At 48.3% G+C, this 17147-nt stretch overlaps 1 long non-coding RNA gene across 1 annotated transcript; it reads right to left on the bottom strand.

The window, feature by feature from the left end:
* Nucleotides 1-5516: 5516 nt before the first annotated feature.
* Nucleotides 5517-17147, bottom strand: LOC123376274. The gene is made up of 3 exons (XR_006581739.1): nucleotides 17034-17147; nucleotides 9217-9367; nucleotides 5517-7513 (listed from the first exon to the last, which is right to left on the bottom strand). It is a non-coding gene; the product is annotated as an uncharacterized LOC123376274 (long non-coding RNA).

Raw genomic sequence — 17147 nt, 5'->3', positions numbered from 1 at the left:
CAAAGGCTAGGATCCTGCATAAAGATGCAGAGTAATTACAGCTGACTCATGCTGGCAGGTGGCTCCTGTTAGCTCCAGCCAGGATAGGAGAGTGGATGGCAGCTTTCTGAGACAGAGTGGGAGCAGGCTTTGTGCTGGTAGTCAAGTAGCAAAGCTGTGTTTAGATTATAATGTTTGTGTTTTCTGCCAGGAGTAGCATGGGAACTCCACCTGCTATGGAGGGCTGGAAGGTAACTTGTTGCTATGTAGACTGTAGAAAGAGGTTGAGCTAAATAATGAAGGGGTGTTAGTTATGTAGGAAACTTTTATATTCCTTTCCTCTAGCTCATAGAGCTCAATGCTAGAACTATCCCTGGCTAAATAGATGGTTTGTTGGCTGGGGTAGAAAATATGTGGTACCCCCTAAATGGCTGAGGGGACAAAAACAAACCCTGATTAGTTTGTTCCCCTCTCCCTAGCTGTTGATCTGGTGCCCTAGGAAGCTGGCATCCAGGGTGGGCACCGTGGGGCAGGCAAAGTGTCTAACTGGAATTAAAAGTTAGTGCTGGGGAGGGTCACTGAAGTGGTGCTAAAGCCTGGTGATATGAGGTGCACAGAGCTTTCAGAGGATGACAACGTCAGAAATGGTTAAAACAAACGAGGGTTCCTAGCATGTGAGCACAGTAACATGGTGTGCATTCATAAATTCACACTAGCCACATCTCCTGATCTGGTTATGGGACTGAAGGGATTTCATCCAGCAGCAGCAAGGACCCCTTGCAGAATCAGTGTCTTTGAAACTGGCAGAGATTCTTCGGTGGGGGAAAGAAGTCGTGGTTTAGGATTAGAGCTGCATTTCAGGGATTAAAGGAAACACTTGTATGAAGAAATACAGATTCGTGCATGGCAGAAAGCTAACAAACCAATGAGGCAGCCATGAGGGGAAGCAAGTCCCCACTCCCCCAAATCAATGTAAACTCCCTGTACTGCTCTATTAGCTGCAATATAGTAGGAGCCTGATCCTGCTTTTGTTGATGTGAGTGGTGAAGTTCTCACTGATTGCAATGGCAGCAGTACTGGGCCCAAAATCCGGAGGGTTTGGGTGTTACAGGGAGTTAGCACATTTTCCTTTCACCTCTGGAGGCAGGGCTTCATAGGCTGGCTCCTGTTCCCATTGACCCTAATGGAAGGGGGAGCCCCCTGCCAATTTGCCCTGACTTATGCTACTTGTAACTCCACTTCCAACAAGGTGAAACTCAGCACAAGATTTGTCCATATTGCAAAACTGCCACAATTCAGCAAAACTTGCTGTCTGCTCCAAAGAGAGGCCCAAGGATTTGGGGCTGATCTTTAACTCCCTGACATTGTTCTTTCCCTTCAGTAGTGATACTTGTCTGAGTAAGGTGAGCAGGATTCCCTCTGAAGTCAATAGCAAAACTCCCCCAGCTTCAATGGAAGCCAGATTGAGCCCACAGCCAGCAGAGGCCCCATGGTCTTCTTGTCTGAGGCTCACTAGCAAAGCAGTGCAGAGGGGTCCCAGTATTAGAACAGGAGGATCTTCCGGCTCAGGAGTGAGGAGGGCTGTGCGGTGAAGCTCTTGCATGGAGCCTCCCTGAATTCTGTCTAATCCTAGTTAGTGCACCTCTACCCCAGTATAACACGACCCGATATAACACGGATTTGGATATAATGTAGTAAAGCAGCGCCCTGAGGGGCGGGGCTGCGCCATTGTTGGCTAAGAGAAAGCCAATGGTGCTGCTTGGCAGCACAGTTCAGCTAACAACTTCCAGTGTGCAAGCCAACAACCCTCCTCCACCCCAGTGAGCGATCAGAGGCGCAGGCAGGTACAGGACGCACCGGCCAGCCCGAGATGGCTGGGAGTGGAGTCCTCTAGGTAACAGCCCGTCAGGACCCCATGGCAAGGCACCGGCACACACAAGCGGACCTATCTCTACCTGCACAGAGCTCGTTATTTTGCCACCATGTCAGACACGCTTCTGGAGAGGCCACCCACAGGGCCAGCCTCACCCGGCTCCCGCATCTACCGGTGATCCAGGGCAGTGGCGCAGGGCGCAGCAGAAGGGCACAGCGGGAGAGACTGGGAGCCGCTGGTGCAGCACCCCACCCGAGCCTCACCCCACCCCACAGGGCCCAGCTCCCCATCTAGGAGTCAGGCTGCACAGTCCCTGCTGCCCACATAGTAAAGGCCACGGCCAGCCGGTGCGGCCCTCAGGAGGGAGGCAGGACTGAGGAGACACCTCACCCATCTTGGAGGGGAGAGAGGACAGGGACTGAGCCCTTGCATGGGGGGATCGCCAGGGGCGGGAAAACAGGGCTTCTCTGTTCCCTGCCTAGAGCGAGATTGCAGCAAACAGCCCGGGGGTAGCTGCTGTGTAACTCAGAGTCGCTGTGGTCACAGCTGCCACCATGCTGGCCCCTCAGCCTAGAGCAGGGGTTGTAAGAGCTCTGAAAACTAGCTGGAGACCAGAGAGCTGGGGATCGGTGTCTGTCAATCGAAGGCCAAAGCAAGTTCGATATAATGTGGTTTCACCTCTAACGCGGTAAGATTTTTTTGGCTCCCGAGGACCACGTTATATCGGGCTAGAGGTGTACTACTAATTCTTTGCTTTGTGAGCACAAAATGCACAGAGATGAAAAATCCCCATCACTTTCCTATTTTGATTCTCTTCCCCCTATACTCAAGTATGTCTATTAAAGCAAAGTGGCCAGACCTGTGGCCTGGAATGTGGGTTTCTCCAGAGGAATGGGGAAGGCTGTTTTCCTGCAATGTTTAGAGAATTGCTACTGTCAGTGGCACCAAAGGAATTTTTTTGTGATTACAACTTAATTTGAAGAATACAAATACAGTCGAACCCATTTATGTCGACCTCGGTTAACTTGCCAATCCTATTAACTCGAGGTTTTAGAAGTGGAACCGCCAAACTCCCTCTTTATCTTATGGGCTTCTCATCTGTTATGTCGATTTGCCCAACCCTAATATCTCGAGCCCGGCTCCCCGCGTCCCCAGCCACCCGCTCCCTGGCTCTCCAGCCGCGCGGTTCCCCAGCCGCCCGCTCCCCGCGTCCCCAGCCGCCCGCCCACCCCCGCATACCCGGTCCCTGCCCGTCCCCGCCCGCCCGGCCCGCATACCCGGTCCCTGCCCGTCCCTGCCAGCCCGTCCCCGCATACCTGGTCCCCGCTTTGCCTGCCGCCTGCCCGCCCGGCGCCCCGCGTTGCCGCCCCCCCCTCCGCCCGGCTTCGCTTCGCCGCCCGCCCGCACCGGCCCCCGCATACCCGGTCCCTGCCCGTCCCCGCCCGTCCCCGCCCCACATACCTGGTCCCGGCTTCTCCTGCCGCCCGCCCGCCGGCTCCGCTTCCCCGCCCGCCGGTCCCCGCTTCCCCGCCCCCGCATACCCGGTCCCTGCCTGTCCCCGCCCGCCCGCCCGGCCCGCATACCTGGTCCCTGCCCGTCCCCGCCCGTCCCCGCCCCGCCGCACATACCTGGTCCCGGCTTCTCCTGCCGCCCGCCCGCCGGCTCCGCTTCCCCGCCCGCCGGTCCCCGCTTCCCCGCCCCGCATACCCGGTCCCTGCCCGTCCCCGCCCGTCCCCGCCCCACATACCTGGTCCCGGCTTCTCCTGCCGCCCGCCCGCCGGCTCCGCTTCCCCGCCCGCCGGTCCCCGCTTCCCCGCCCCCGCATACCCGGTCCCTGCCTGTCCCCGCCCGCCCGCCCGGCCCGCATACCCGGTCCCTGCCCGTCCCCGCCCCACATACCTGGTCCCGGCTTCTCCTGCCGCCCGCCCGCCGGCTCCGCTTCCCCGCCTGCCGGTCCCCGCTTCCCCGCCCCGCATACCCGGTCCCTGCCTGTCCCCGCCCGCCCGCCCGGCCCGCATACCTGGTCCCTGCCCGTCCCCGCCCCACATACCTGGTCCCGGCTTCTCCTGCCGCCCGCCCCCCGGCTCCGCTTCCCCGCCCGCCGGTCCCCGCGCCCCCGCCCCGCAGACCCGGTCCCCGCCCGTCCCCGCCCCACATACCTGGTCCCGGCTTCTCCTGCCGCCCGCCCGCCGGCTCCGCTTCCCCGCCCGCCGGTCCCCGCTTCCCCGCCCCCGCATACCCGGTCCCTGCCTGTCCCCGCCCGCCCGCCCGGCCCGCATACCTGGTCCCTGCCCGTCCCCGCCCGTCCCCGCCCCACATACCTGGTCCCGGCTTCTCCTGCCGCCCGCCCGCCGGCTCCGCTTCCCCGCCCGCCGGTCCCCGCTTCCCCGCCCCGCATACCCGGTCCCTGCCTGTCCCCGCCCGCCCGCCCGGCCCGCATACCTGGTCCCTGCCCGTCCCCGCCCCACATACCTGGTCCCGGCTTCGCCTGCCACCCGCCCGCCGGCTCCACTTCCCCGCCCGTCCGTCCGTCCGTCCGCCCGGCTCCGCTTTGCCGGATCCAGCCACGTGCAGGCAGCGCGGTAAGGGGGAGGGAGGGGGTGGGGGGGTGGATAGGGGTTTATCTCGATCATTGGTTATCTCGATGGCTTTTGGCAAACCCCTAGGCCGTCGAGATAACAGGGTTTAACTGTACTTCTAAAGCTCCAGATACAATCCAGGCTGCCAAGAGAATGAAGGGCTTGTCAACTGAAATAAAACTCAGTCCAAGGGCTTGGAATTGACTGGCCTGGCTTTTAGAGGTATAGAACTATACTGGTATAGTTCCACCACATGGATATTCTGTTCTGGAATACAAATCACTCTTATGCAGTAGAATTACTCTGCTCCCCAGTGGAACATTGATAGACATAGCTATGCCAGTCACTTTCCCCGTGTATAAAAATCCTGAGTTAACTTCCCTCCTGCCTCCCACTAGAAGAACTGTGATATGCTGCCTAAGCAATTCCAGAGAACTATAATGGCTTATCTGGCTGAGTGGGATTTGTTTTAGTTTCCGGGAGCTGTTGCTTCTCTTACAAGTAGAAAAATGTAATGTCACACTGAGGAATCCTCATATGGAGCATCAAGTGGATGTTTAAAGTAAGATATTTGTGACTTGTTAACCAGGAATGAAGTAGATAGTGACTTTTTGCTTTCTCATTTTCTAACATAGCATGGCTTTCCTCTGCTTCACTTCTTGATCTCCTGAGTTTCTCACCTCTGCTTTGAATAGTTGCTTATTTAAACTCCAGCTAAGATGGAAAACAACCCCGAAGTCAGGTGTCTATGGGGAATGTGGTCTTCAGAGGAGGGTGTATGAGATTTTTGGTTATAATAGCAATGTATGGCTCATGATAAAATGTCAGTGCTACTGACAATAGTGGTTTATGTTAAGTTGGAGTAACTCCATGAAAGTCAGTGGAGTTATATTGGTATAACTGAGATCCCTGGACCTCTGTGTTATAAGACAGAGAGCACCATACCCTCCTTAGACAGTGCATTGTTTGGTTTTCTGCTGTCACTGGAGATAATCTGTGACATGGCTACTTATTGGAAACTTATTGGCAAATGGAAACTTATTGGCAAAGAATATAATTCATGGAGCTCATTTATTTTAGAGGCATTGAAACTAAATAGTACCCTTGTAGTTAAATATAACAGGCCAAATCCCCCCGCCCCACACACACACACCTGCTCAGTAACTTTATCCAGGCTTTCCAAATCTTGGGCTGATTGTATGCTGTGTTGAATGGGTATATGTTTCAAGTAACTCCAGAGAAGTCACAGCACTGATGTAAATGAGACCAGAACTTGGCCCAGTATCCACCTCAGTAACCCATCCATGGGCCAATGGGTATGCCTGTTCTCAGTGATGCAGCGAGTGGTATAGCAACAATGCAGAATTAGAGAACAATTCCTCCCACAATATGTTAGGTCAGACTGACCTCCCATTGAGGCAGCAAAATTTAACTAATGGAGTTACTGCCCAATGGTTCCCATGGAGGGGAGGAAAGTTGGGAGTGCTTGAGTGGGAAAAGAACAAGGCCTCCCAGCTCTTCCTCCAGGGGATCTATGTGCAAAGGCAACACCACATCTGCAGAGTTGTCTACATGGGAAGCTCCCCTAGGCACTGCTCCCTCCTCAACCAGGGAAGGAATGCGATCCCAGAAGGAGTTATTAAGCCATGTTGACTCCCTCCCTGAATTCCATGCAGCAGTACAAGGGATGGTACCATGGAGTGCTTCTCTTCAGCTCTGCCTCAAACCCTGCAGTGCCTAAGAGATTTTGATGGGGATTAAACTGCCACATGGTTGGCATCCCTTCCCTTCTGCACGGGCAGTGGGAGAGTTGTGCAAATAGGCACCATGTTGGCGGAAATGCTGGGGAGGTTGGGGTTGGGGCTTGGTTTTGTGTCAGACTTCAGTATACTCCGACTACAGCCTGTAGCTGGAATTTCACTCAACTGCTACATACAGTAAGCTCTTTAGGGCACAGAGTGTGGTAGGGCTCATAGTGTGGTACGCTCCAACCTGGCTGAGGCCTGCAGATGCTAGTTTAAAGCGAATGATTAATAATACTTGGAAGGATTTCAGAGTTGTAAACCTATTGTGTTGGTAAGTTTCAAAGACCAATAGTTTCTCTTAGACATGGAAACATACACTTTTGGCACCTAAGAAGGCTCATACAGGACTTTGAGTCATAGTCCTAGGACTCTGCAAAAGCAAGAGTTCGTCGGTTTCAGAATACAGTACTTAAATTAAAACTCCTACTTCCCCCAGAGACCAAAAAATAAACAACATTTGTTTAAAAAAATTAAACCGGCGCCTAACAGTGAACTGAAAAAACAAAACCGAACGGGAGCAACCCCTCCCTGAATGAGAAGCCTGTCATCTTTTCAGTTTTACATTCAGGATGTGCTTACTTTGCTTTTCTGTTCAAAGGTGCCAGATTCAAGAACAAAACCAAGTGTCAATAAGGTACTGTTTGGATCAGATTGCAAACAGCAGATTTGTACAGAGGGGATATATGTGCCTTTTCTTCTGATATGATGAAGTTGAGTCCTTTCCATTCCCATAGAGCTCATGTTGTTTTTTTTATACAGGCTTGTGGACCAGTGTGCCGGTTGCTTTGAACAGGGGATCACTGTGTAGGTTTGGAGGGGAATGAATCCTCTCATTCGGCAGGGGCAGCCACTGTTATAGGAGGCCAGGCACTGCCACTCCCCAACCATGCAGTTTTGTAGTCACAGACCCACTGGGCATTCCTCCCTACCCCTAAATCTCCTCCCCAGGTCCCCCATACTGCCACAGAGCAGTGCCTCTCAGAATTGAGGGTGCGGTACTCAAACCTTCCTTCCTCTTGCAACTGAACCACAACTGCAGTGGAGAGATGAGGCCAGGATTCCTTCCAGACAGTGCTTGGCTGGTGGGATGAAGCCTGACGTGGTGGCTAGCACTACTGCACCAGCATGTCAGGAGGCCCCTGTCCCAAGCCAGGACTTGGCTATATATCCAGACAGAAGGTTTTTGGTGGTAGGGGAAGTGCTGCCATTCAGATGATCTGTTAAAAGAAAGTCTGGGTCCACCATCGCGTCTCTGGATGCTGTTAGGTGGACACTTCCTGCAAAAAAGGAGACCTTGGTTACTTTTCTGCCCAGCCATCCCCCTCTAAAGAGAACCACTCACCAAGGTCCGCCAGGAGTGCACCATGGCTGCCATTGTAACAGTTCAAAGATATATACAAACCACATTAACAAGCAACCACATACATGCAGGGAGAGGCTCACAGAATTCTGCACTGGGGGTGGGCAAAAAAGCCACACAGGGCACTGCCACTGAGCTAAAGAAGACTTCTGGCTAGCTGAGGATGGGAGTAGTTTTCACCTACAATCTAGGCTTCTCCCATCTACGGCAAGAGAGAGAATTACACTTGAGCAAGTCTGACGCATGGTAGCCAGGAGAGGGCAATGGTACACACTTGCTGTTAACCCATGATTAGACTGTATGCCCCTATCCTTTGGGGAACTACGGTGTATATAGTCTATTCAGTGAGGGGTTTTAACACTAGAATCCGACTATGTATCTGTTTCTTAAGAGACTGGTAAAGTAAATTAAACCCAGAGGGGCTGATCCTGCTTCTTTATAGGTAACCAGGAATGTTTCCCTTCTCTTCAATAAGAGCAGGAGCAGTCTCACAGTGAGTAGACCAACACATAAGTGCAGACAAAACATAAAATCAGTCAATGACTTGTATAGTCAGAGGACCAACTTAATCCCTGGTGTAACTCCTCTAAGAGTTATACCAGAGAAGGATTTGGGCCATTAATCCCCTGATTAGTATTCATTTTGTATATTAAGAGGAATACACTGTCTGCTGGTTGCCTTGTGTCCAATCAACCTCAGATGCACTCACTTTCTTTACATTTCACTTTCTGCAAAATGTGGTTTGTCAGACATGATGGGTTCTGACGCAGGAAGAAAAAACAAGCTGGTGCCATATCAGCCACTGTAAAACATTTTCTGCTGTAAATAATTGAAAGCTAACTTTTAAAATCAATCAAATGTGAGTCATTCTGGGATAAGTCTCCCAAGAGTTCAATTTTTCAAAACAAGCAGCAGGAGAAAGTATTGGCTGTTTCTGAATCAGTGTATAAAGAAAGTATTCAAAAAATGGAAATTTAAGAATATCTTTCTATTCAATGAAAGACAGTGCATTAATTTACAATAATCTCCCTTTTCACTTAGCATACACCAATATTTTCTAAAATATCTGCTATCAGTAAACCAACAGTGAAGCCACAAATCCAATAGGAGCAAATAATTTGAAATATGATTTTTTACTGACTGGAATTAAAAAACCAAAAGTTTCCACTTGTCTGAAGCACACTTTAAAGATATACATGCACTTCTGGTTTAGCTGGTGTGAATAGTTGTGTTTAACAATGGGAGGACTGGTTCACAGAATGCTTTGTTAGCTCTTGCACTCAATATTCAAGTTGCATGCTCAATGTTTTTTATTAGATTTTCCTTTTTAAAAAAATCCAGCAAATGTACCTGTATTAAACACTTTCGCTGTCAACACTGTCCTGAGCTAACTGCTGTTTTTTAGAGTAGAAATTTAGGATAAAAGTGATCCTGTATGTAATTTCACTGACTTCAATAGAGCTTCCCTCTTGGATAGATTTGGCTCAGATATTGCAAATAAAATGATTCCTTATCCCTTCCTTAAAACTGTCTGATTTTACTGCAATCTGCATTGAAGCAATAGTAGTAAATATTCACAGGCACAACAAAGGAAAAGCTACTAAAGCCATATGCTGTTACCGTTTTGCTGTTCTCTCCTCAGCTACTTCGTGACTGAGCCAGTATGGGATTAAGAAAGTCATGCTAATCCCTCCTCTCCATCCCATCTCTATTAATACTGATGAGTTTGCTGCTAGGCTAGCTCAGCTCTTGCGCAAACCACTGACCATTGCTGCAAAAAAGAGATGAAGGACATTAAGGGAAAAATCAACCTGCACAAAAATGAGATTAAATTCTGATTTTTTTAAGCCACTTGACCAAGGATATATATAGAGCTAAAGTTTTCTCCCCATTCTTCACTTGTTTTATGGGGCCTGGATCATGAGTTATCCTATAATATAGCATTTGTAGTTAAAAGGGTATGTGCCATAGTATAGTATTTTGGCCCCAACTCAGCAGAACACCTGAGCATATTCTTAAATCCAATTTAAATCAATGGAATTTAAGCACATGCTTAAATGCTTTGCTGAATTGGAGATATAGGAAAAATTTAGGGCCAAATCTGGAGACTGGCAACGGCCTGAGTAGGGCTGCTAGGAATATGTGTTGGAGAGGAGGGACAAAGAACCCCTCTCCCAGTCATGGAGGGGCTACAAAGCTACATGGAAGCTACTTCAACCTAATCTCTGGAGAGATCCCCACCATCCCTTGAAGGAGAACAGGAGACTTGCCTATGAGCGGACCCTAACTTGGTGCAAGAAGCCCCTGCAGAGCCTTTCCTCTGCTTCCCCCCGCTCATGCAACTGAATCCCACTGGTTCTGCTGCCAGAGGAACTCTCTAGCTTCAGAAAGAAACTACTGTGGAGAATATCAAAGTCTCTGCACTACTGATCCCCCTCCAACCCTTTAAGAGTGGTTGGTAACTCTCCTTACTGTACTTTGCTTAGCCTTGAAATGCATTTTATCGTATAGGGTAGCTGAATGAGAACACACAGTATGTGGAACACAGCTAGTCTCAAGCATTACAGCAGTATTTGCTAATGCCACTGCACTTGATTCATCAGCATATCTGTGATGATAAATCCTACTGTCAAGGGGGTTTAGCTGCACCCCTGGACATACTGTGCAAGATTATCAGCGTAATCCTTTTTGCTGTTCAATCTGGCTACTCTCAATCAGTTATTTTAAAGTTCTTGATTGAAAAAAAGAATTCCTAGCTGTTTGGAGACTGATGCAAAGCCCATTTAAGGCAATGTGGAGTCTTTCCATTGAATCATAGAATGTCAGGGTTGGAGGGGACCTCTGGAGGTCATCTAGTCCAACTCCCTGCTCAAAGCAGGATCAATCCCCAGACAGATTTTTGCCCCAGATCCCTAAATGGCCCCCTCAAAGATTGAACTTACAACCTGGGTTTAGCAGGCCAATGCTCAAACCACTGAGCTATCCCTCCCTACCTCCAGTAGCCTTTGGATCGGGCCCTGGGTGAGGCTGGAGACTGACATTACTGCTAATTCCCTTTGTGCACTGAGGAAAATTAATTAACGTGTATTTATTAAGAATGCCCCCTGGCCTTTTGGCCAAGATGCACCTACATTAAAATCATGACCATAATATACCAAATAAACTCCTCATGAGTGCCCCCCTTTTACCTATTGGGATCAGTATTACAGCTCTCCAACCTACTTCCACCCTCTTTAATGCATCCTCTTCTACCACCTCCTCAGGAACCAGCTAAGCCTTGAGGTATGCCCTGGCAATTAGCAGACCGAGAGGGGTGCTCTGTATATGCATCGTCCAACTTTTACATGTAGAACCAAACCTAAGAGCAACAGTTATTTCCACTCCCACCCTCCCTCCAAAAAAATAGGTGTTATTGGGTTTGACAATGTATCTTTCTATCAGGTGGGAATGAACAGGCAGATGGCTGCTGGAATCTTCACTATTATATGGTAACGAAGAATTGGCATTTGAACAACCTGACTGTCTCTTTAAAGGGACTCATCAACTTTGGCTTATTGTGCAGGTAGTCAGACTAGATAATCATAATGGTCCGTTCTGACATTAACATCTATGAATCACACAAATATTTTACCTTCTAGTGTTACAAGTAGCAGTTATGGTTGTTACAATTAAAAGAGATGAGGGGAAACACTTTGGTTTTTCAGATTGTTGGGGTTCTGCAGCTGACAGGACTTTGGCCAGAGTTTTCAGACAGGCTCAGCACCCTGGAGAGATGCCAGACTTTCCAAAGAGAGGCGACACATTTTTCAAAAGTGCTGAGCAACCAGAAGCTCATATGCAGAGCAATGGGTTAGGTTTGAAAATGGGAGCTTTTTGACAATCTGGCCCCTGTTGTGGGCACTGAGGTCTTCTGAAAAACTGGCTGAGCCCTTTGGAGAATCTGGTCTCTTGTGTACAGTCAGTTTCACTGTTTCCCCTGCATAGTCAGTCAACCCCCAGTCTCACCCATGCTATTTGTATAGGGGTCTTGCACACAGCAAAAGGAGAGTTGTTTTGTTTGTGTGATTGTAAAATCACAAATTGGTATGAGAATTTTGGGGCAGGACTAGTATTAAAAGTAGTTTCAGGTACACTTTTTTTTGGAGCTGATTGGACTTCAAATTGATGGTTTCCCTTTGGTTGTAGCAGGACTAGCTAGTAGTAGTATGTAATTATGAGAAGAAACATGCCTAGTGTGAATTCAAATCATCAGCCATCTGTGGAGTAACACCTTTGCTGCTGCATGTTGCCTCTGCTAAATTTCCACAGTTAGGACATTACTCACTATGATGAAATAAGTGTACTGGACTCAAACATCACGTTCATGTTTCTGGATGCTGCACACAGTACAATGCCACTTATTTTCACATAGAAATCTTTGTGCACAGTCTGTCAGAAAACATTTGAGGGACAGGCAGACCAGAGTGCACTGCACAGAGCTGGGTACAGTCAGGGGTTATATCAGGAAAGGTGAATGGTGACACTTGCAATCCCAGTGGAGTTGGTTGTATTTGCTAATATGATCAGCAGTTAAATAGTTAATGATATTGCTCTGAGAAATCATCAATAGGCTTCAGAGTCAATAGTTTAAATGAAACAGAGGCAGAGAATTACCAGCTCTCAGAGCTATTGTTATACAGTGAAATGTAGCAATCTCTGTGGTGCAGCGTGTAAGCTGACCAATGCACAGAACACTGCAACAACCAGGGACAGGAGAAATTTTGCCAAGCCCAACAGAGAAAATCCCTCCTCTTATTTAAAACAAACACATGCACCAAACCATGGGAACTTTACATGCCACAAAAACTGATTACAGCCTTATTTATAAGGTTTTGAGGAAAAACCACCTCCTATATTGCAAAAACTGCATTTTACTTAGACTTTCATCCTTCTGTGGTAAATTGAGTCAACCCTTCATAGGTTCCAGTGCATCATAGCTCTCGTGATACTCACAACACTAAGCCATCACCTCCCACACAAGGCTACTTAGAAGGACTATCAGGGTGCAGTAATAGGGAAAAGGAAAGGTTTAAAGAGAGCTCAAATGAATAGGAAAGTTTAAGGGGAGATTGATAAGGCAGGCAGTCTCTTTGCTCCTGGGCTTGTTTCCTGGGCTGCAGTGATTTGCAACAGGTGAACCCAGTCACTGTGGGAGACACCCTGTACGGACTCCTTAGGCCAGTTGGGTTGTAGCATTCAGAGGCCCTGGAGGATGCTGTGTTAAGCCCTCTTCATCCCATCAGACATGAGGCCTGGAGGTACCAAGTTTCAGTATAACAGAGATGGACAGTTTCTCTTTGGGTAATGGATGCAGTGGAGGTTGATATGAGTATGGAAATTGGGTTGCTAGCCTTTCTGTGTGGAGAGGAAAGGGGACAAGGCACCCTTATGAGTGCATCACTTTAGAGGAATAGATGCTGTGGAAGATCAAAGTCTGTAACTGAGCCAATAAACTGACAATTAATTTTTATTATCATGTTAGTGCCGTCTCAAAATAACACACCCACTCAACTAGGGAAGTGATTTTATTTTCATAAAGTATTTTTGGGGCTCAAGGTAGATTAATTCTGAGAGTATAGAAGAAAATATACGCTTTTATTTTTAAGATCAGAAATGCTGGGCCTGACCCTATGCAGTGCTCGGTACTCCAGTTCTCATTGGCTTCAATGCAATTGAGGGTGATCAGCACCTGCCAGGATTGCTCTGTCCCTGGCAGGATTGAAAAAGAAAACAGAACAGAGCTTCACTGAAAGGATTTTCTTAGATCATGTTGTGCCTTTTGTTCCGTCTTGCTGCCAGTAAAAATATCCATGTTTGGGAACAGAGACAGGTTCCCAGGCTGAGACAAAGAATTCTGGGTGTGCAGCTGAGGCAACAATCCCTCTCTCTGGCAGGAGGCTGGTCATGTCGCAGTACTGCTATGTCTAGATCACCTGACACTTGCCTTCCAGTATATGCTCTTATTGTTTCCTTGACTAAACTGTGAAGCCTTGTCTATCATCTCCACTAGTGCTAATAAAACAGGCCCTAGTGTAGACAGCCCTACTGCTCTAGCTGTTGTTTTTAGCTCCATGACAGTTAGACATGCTCTGAGCTTGTTTACTAGTGTAAACAGTCTGCAAATATTTTCTGAACCCAGGGCTGTCTATATCTGGGCTCCCACTGTTGCTATACAGCAGCACAATGAACTGCGACTAGCATGGATAATATGTACTTAACCTATGCACTGGGATGTTGTGGGGCTTAGTTTGTTAGTAAAGGCCAAACTTTCCAAACGTGGACTTTGATTTTGGGTGCTCAGACGGAGACACCTTAGGCCAGATTTTTGGAAATGCTGAGCACCCACACCTATCAATGAAGACTATAGGAGCTGCAGAACTTCTGAAAATGAGGCCCAAGGCATCCCAAGCTGGGCACCCAAAAACTGAGCACCCGGAATCAAAAGCCACTACTGAAAATTTTGGGAAAGTGTTTTTATATCTTAATATAAAAGGAGCAGAGTCAACAGTCAGTCCAGGGACTTAGCCTCTCTTTCTTCTAAACAAACCACTGGAAAGTACTTCACAAGGCAGCATGTTGAAAAGTCGACTCCTGTACTCCTGCGCCACGAGAAGCGGCAGCAGTCAACTCACCGCGGTGAAGACACCATAGTAAGTCAATCTAAGTACGTCGACTTCAGCTACGTTATTCATGTAGCTGAAGTTGCGTAACTTATCAATTCCCGCCCCCAGTGTAGACCAGGCCTAAGAGCAGCAGCCTAGGTCTGTGTATATTTTTCCCCTACAGAGAATGTTGGCGATATCTGAAAGGAGGCAGGAGAAATTGGCACAGAAAGGTGCACTCAGAGTCAGTTTAGAGTAGGAGTATACTGTTTCAGATCCAAAACAGTGAGGCCAGTGCTGTTCCTACCTGTCTGACAAGAGGAGCCTCCACTGTCTCCCTCCCCACCTGTTCTGTGTCAGATTTCCTTTGGTTTTACTGTTGTCAATTGGCCAATCTAGCTGCTGAAGAGTCAGCTGCAGTCCATTCTCTCCTGTGCATCATCAACATAACTGTCAGCTAAATTCTGATTCCAATATCTTTATTGCTGCTTATGGGGTTCAAATCAGAAAATCCAAGCACAGCTTGGATTTTCTTACACCAAGCTGAGCTCAGTGCTATACAGTGAGAAAAACTTAGTAACTGTTAAAGTGGGAAAATCTGCTGTGGAAGCCAATTGACAGTGAATAAATACAGACCCCACTAAGACGTCATTTTCCCTGACCATAATCTCATGTTAAAAACATAATATCATTATACTACTTTTGGCAGAGAGACAGAGCATTAAAAATGGAAAAATTTCACATGAAAATGTGACTTTTTCTGTCCAATTTTGAATTCAAAACTTTGACCAGGTTTACAAAAATACATGTTTAAAATTAATATTCCTTTTTAAAAGATCCCCAAACAGTGGAAAGTATGGAATATGCCGTTAATCTCACCCTAATAACCTTAATTCTGATCTGTACTGCTAACTTCCTATCCTTTCATATCTTTGTAAGATGTGGTCCTTTTCGAATGAGGACTTTTCTGAATGGATTTTTGAGTAAATTTTAACTTCTCTAACACTTTAATAAAATCTGCAGCATATGGTTACAGCCAATTTACACTTGGAAAAGCCGCTGTACTTTTACAGTCTCTGTGTTGAGAGTAACTATTTATTACAAAGGACTGTGGTTTGAGTATTGTTTTTCATGCCTCCAGTGTGGTCCTCTATCACCACACTAATCTTTACAAGCCCTTAATTTAAAGGACCTTTGAGATTTGGGTTTAGGAAATTTTAATTCCTAGATATGTTAGTTTTTGGTTCAAATAACATTCTTATAATCTGGTGACATGCACACTTTTCAGGAATAACTGTTCTCAATAATTGATTCAGAAAATGGTAAAATATGTAGTTTTTCTGTACACTACAGATACAAAAAGGGCAGAAATCCTGTATCAGTAAAGTGCATATAAATAATTTATACATTTAATAAGGCCTTGGGTCTCAATTCTGTGAGTGGAGCTTTGAACCTGCTTGGAGCCCTACTGAAGTTACTGGATGTCACAATCACCGGAAGGTTAACAACAAGGTGTTCTAGAAAAATGCATTCTTACTTCCTGGGGTCATTGCTTAAATTATCCCAAGTTTCAATCTCCAGGGATAATGCTACCTCTACACTTCTGGTCATTCTGCAAGCAGTGATGGGGGGGGGGCATGTTATAGTTATCTGAGTAATCTGAACTGTGCAATGCCATGCTTTTTTGTGCTTTGTCTAGACTGGGAAAATTTACCACCCCTCCCCCTGGTTCTCCTGACTCAGTGAGAATGGATTTGTTAATTTCCCTTGTATAGGCACATCCTTTCCTAGTTTGATTTCAAGGCATTGCAGAGCTTTGGTAGTTTACCTAAAGAGTGAGGTTCTTTCAAATCATTTCTTAAAAGATTACAATTGAGTCTGCTCAATTTAAACAGGTGCTCAGATCCCTATTAGCAATGTGCTTGGCCCCACACGATGAATGCCACAATCACACTTCTCTCTGACCTTCCATGCCATGCACATCAGGGAAATTCTTTCCCTGGGGCATTCCTTACATTTTAAAAATGTTTGGAAGTCACTCTGTGCTTGGAAAGTATTTAAAAATAAATAAAGCTCTCTGATTGGGGACTTTGCTGGGGTGTCAGAGGCACAGAGAAGGGCTTGATACTCATTACTGAAGCACCACAGCACATTTTGTGTCTTCCCCCTTGCTTCCATTGTGTCTCATCTATTCCTTTTCTCCCCATCTCATTCCAAGTCTCCCTTCCCCACCGTCCTAGCCCCAGCTCCCCCATCGTCCATCCCAGCTCACCTCCTCCTCTTTACCCTCAGCTCCCTCTTCCCCTCTGTTCTAGCCGCAGCTCCCCCATCATCCAGCCCAGCTCACCCCCTACTCCCTCTTCCCCTCCATCCTAACTGCAGCTCCCCCATCGTCCACCCCAGCTCACCCCTCCTCCTCCTCCTCCTCCTCTCTACCCTCAGCTCCCTCTTCCCCTCTATCCTAGCCCCAGCTCACCCCCTCCTCCTCTCTACCCTCAGCTCCCTCTTAGCCCCAGCTCCCCCATCGCCCAGCTCTTGCTTTCCCCCAGCTCCCTCCTGTTTCCCCCGCTTATCCCTCTCCACCCGCCAGTTGTCCCAGCTTTCCCACAGCTCTACCCCAGCCTCCCATCCCCCTCCGTCTCCACTCCCTGCTCCCCCACCGCGCCCCGCCCCCTCTCTGCCCTCGCCCCGCCTTCCAGCCCTTCTCTCCACCGCCCGCCTCTTGCTTCCCTTCTCAGCCCCCTCCCGCTGCACGTGACCCTGGGGGCGGGGGCACGCGCGCGCGCGCTGCTGCACCTGTCAGTCAGCGCGTCACTTCCGCCAGTCGCTGCCGCCGCCGCTAATCCGTTGGGGACCCTACTAGCCGAGGAGCTCCAGCTACGGAGGGGCCCGCGGGTCAGATTGTGTCGG

This window comes from Mauremys mutica, chromosome 8 (assembly GCF_020497125.1).
Source record: "Mauremys mutica isolate MM-2020 ecotype Southern chromosome 8, ASM2049712v1, whole genome shotgun sequence".
Classification (NCBI taxonomy): domain Eukaryota; kingdom Metazoa; phylum Chordata; order Testudines; family Geoemydidae; genus Mauremys; species Mauremys mutica.
Note: the sequence above shows the minus strand (reverse complement) of the source record. Positions and strands in the feature narration are given on the sequence as shown.